A 3,218-nucleotide genomic window follows, 5' to 3' on the forward strand; every position below is an offset into this window, starting at 1 on the left:
AGAAAATTGATAAGGATACCATTTGATTTGTAAAAGAATGTGATTTAAAACAGTTTTTCCTCATAAAATTGAACATTTACTTGGCAAAAAAATCATAAAATTGAAAACACTGTGGAAAAATCAAACAAAAGAGATATCAAAGAAATTTATCCAAAAGGAGAAATTTTCAATTAAAATTCATAACAAATAGAAAATTGATAAGGAGACCATTTGATTTTTAAAGTAATATTATTTAAAACAATTTTTCTGCTAAAATTGAACATTTAGTTGTCAACAAAATCATAAAATGTAAACACAGTGTAGAAAGCTAGTGAAAAATTCAGGAAAACTAGTGAAAACTTGAAGAAAAATAAAAAAGATAATAATAAACTATAATCTAATGGAAGAGAAATAAAAGAAAGTAATGAACACAGAGAAATTTGTATTGAACACTCATAAAAGATTTAAAATTGAAAAGGAGACCATTTGATTTGTAAAGGAATGTGATTTAAAATAGTTTTCCCAGATAAAATTGAACATTTACTTGGCAAAAAATTCATAAATTTGAAAAAACTGTGGAAAAATCAAACAAAAGAGATATCAAAGAAATTTATGAAAAAGGAGAAATTTTGATTTAAAATTCATAAAAATGGAAATTGATAAGGAGACCATTTGATTTGTAATGGAATGTGATTTAAGACAGTTTTTCCTCATAAAATTGAACATTTACTTGGCAAAAATTCATAAAATTGAAAATACTGTGGAAAAATCAAACAAAAGAAATATCAAGCTGTGGAATTCATGTGGAGGTCAGAGTGAAAGCAGGTGTGAGTGGAAGCAACAGAAGGAGTCATGGCTGCCAAATTGTTTGAGTCCATCGGAAAGTTCGGCCTGGCATTAGCAGTTGCAGGAGGCGTGGTGAACTCTGCTCTATATAATGTGGATGCTGGACACAGAGCTGTCATCTTTGACCGATTCCGTAGCGTACAGGACATTGTGGGAGGGGAAGGGACTCACTTTCTCATCCCTTGGGTACAGAAACCAATTATCTTTGACTGCCACTGTCGACCAAGGAATGTCCCGGTCATCACTGGTAGCCAAGACCTACAGAACGTCAACATCACACTGTGCATCCTCTTCTGGCCAGTGGCCAGCCAGCTCCCTCGTATCTACACCAGCATCTGCGACGACTGTGATGAGCGGGTGCTGCTGTCTATCACCACAGAGATCCTCAAGTCCGTGGTGGCTCGGTTTGATGCTGGAGAATTGATTACCCAGCGAGAGCTGGTCTCCCGGCAGGTGAGCGATGACCTCACAGAGCGAGCAGCAACATTTGGGCTCATCCTGGATGACGTGTCCCTGACACATCTGACCTTCGGGAAGGAGTTCCCAGAGGCAGTAGAAGCCAAGCAGGTGGCTCAGCAGGAAGCAGAGAGAGCCAGATTCGTGGTGGAAAAGGCTGAGCAGCAGAAGAAGGCAGCCATCATCTCTGCTGAGGGTGACTCCAAGGCAGCTGAGCTGATCGCCAACTCGCTGGCCACCGCCGGGGACGGCCTGATCGAGCTGCGGAAGCTGGAAGCTGCCGAGGACATTGCCTACCAGCTCTCCCGCTCTCGGAACATCACCTACCTGCCTGCAAGCCAGTCCCTGCTCCTCCAGCTTCCCCAGTGAGGCCAACCGGGCCGACCTCCATCATTCGGAATGATGCCTTCCTTCTGCCCCACCCCAGAAATCACTGTGAAATTTAATGATTGGCTTAAAGTGAAGGAAATAAGAAATAAAGGTAAAATCACTTAAAAAAAATCAAAGAAATTTATGAAAAAAGTAGAAATTTTCATTTAAAATTCATAAAAAGTAGAAAATTAATAAGGAGACCATTTGATTTGTAAAGGAATGTGATTTAAAACAGTATTTCCTGATAAAATTGAACATTTACTTGGCAAAAAATTCATAAAATTGAAAACACTGTGGAAAACGGTAGTGAAAAATTCAGGAAAAATAGTGTAAACTTGAAGAAAAATTACAAAGCCAATAATAAAGTATAATCAAACGGAAGAGAAACCAAAGAATGTTATGAACAAGGAGAAATTTGCATTTAAAATTCATTAAAAATAGAAAATTGATAAGGATACCATTTGATTTGTACAGGAACGTGATATGAAACAGTTTTTCCTGATAAAATTGAACATTTACATGGCAAGAAATTCATAAAATTGAAAACACAGTGGAAAAATCAAACAAATGAGACATCAAAGAAATTTTTTAAAAGGGAGAAATTTGCATTTAAAATTCATAAGGAATGGAAAATTGATAAGGAGTACATTTGATTTGTAAAGGAATGTTATTTAAAACAGCGTTTCCTCATAAAATTAAACATTTACTTGGCAAAAAATTCATAAAATTCAAAACACTGTGGAAAACGCTAGTGAAATATTCAGGAAAAATAGTGAAAACTTGAAGAAATATTACACAGTCAATGATAAACTATAATCAAACGGAAGAGAAACCAAAGTAAATCATGAAACAGGAGAAATTTGTATTGAAAATTCATAAAAAATACAAAATTGATAAGGAGAACATTTGGTTTGTAAAGGATTGTGATTTAAAACAGTTTTTCCTGATGAAATTGAACATTTACTTGGCAAGAAATTCATAAAATTGAAAACACTGTGGAAAAATGAAGCAAAAGAGATATCAAAGAAATTTTTTAAAATGGAGAAATTTGCATTTAAAATTCATAAAATATGGAAAATTGATAAGGAGAACATTTGATTTGTAAAGGAATGTGATTTAAAACTATTTTTCCTTATAAAATTAAACATTTCCTACGCTAAAAATTCATAAAAATCAAAACACTGTGGAAAAATCAAACAAAGGAGATATCACAGAACTTTATGAAAAAGGAGTAATTTGCATTTAAAAATCATAAAAAATAGAAAATTGATAAGGAGACCATTAGATTTGTAAAGGAATGTGATTTAAAACAATATTTCCTGATAAAATTGAACATTTACTTGGCAAGAAATTCATAAAATTGAAAACACTGTGGAAAAAGCTAGTGAAAAATTCAGGAAAAATAGTGAAAACTTGAAGAAATATTACACAGACAATAGTAAACTATAATCTGACAAAAGAGAAATCAAACAAAATTATGAAAAAGGAGAAATTTTTATTGAAAATTCATAAATATAGAAAATTGATGATGAGACCATTTGATTTGTAAAGGAATGTGGTTTAAA

The 3,218-nt window shown here is 33.7% G+C and overlaps 1 pseudogene; it reads left to right on the forward strand.

The window, feature by feature from the left end:
• Positions 1-831: 831 nt before the first annotated feature.
• On the forward strand, positions 832-1,650 carry LOC114613648 (annotated as a pseudogene).
• Positions 1,651-3,218: the final 1,568 nt, after the last annotated feature.

The sequence above is a fragment of the Grammomys surdaster genome, unplaced genomic scaffold, assembly GCF_004785775.1.
Source record: "Grammomys surdaster isolate TR1022 unplaced genomic scaffold, NIH_TR_1.0 126254, whole genome shotgun sequence".
In the NCBI taxonomy this organism is placed as follows: domain Eukaryota; kingdom Metazoa; phylum Chordata; class Mammalia; order Rodentia; family Muridae; genus Grammomys; species Grammomys surdaster.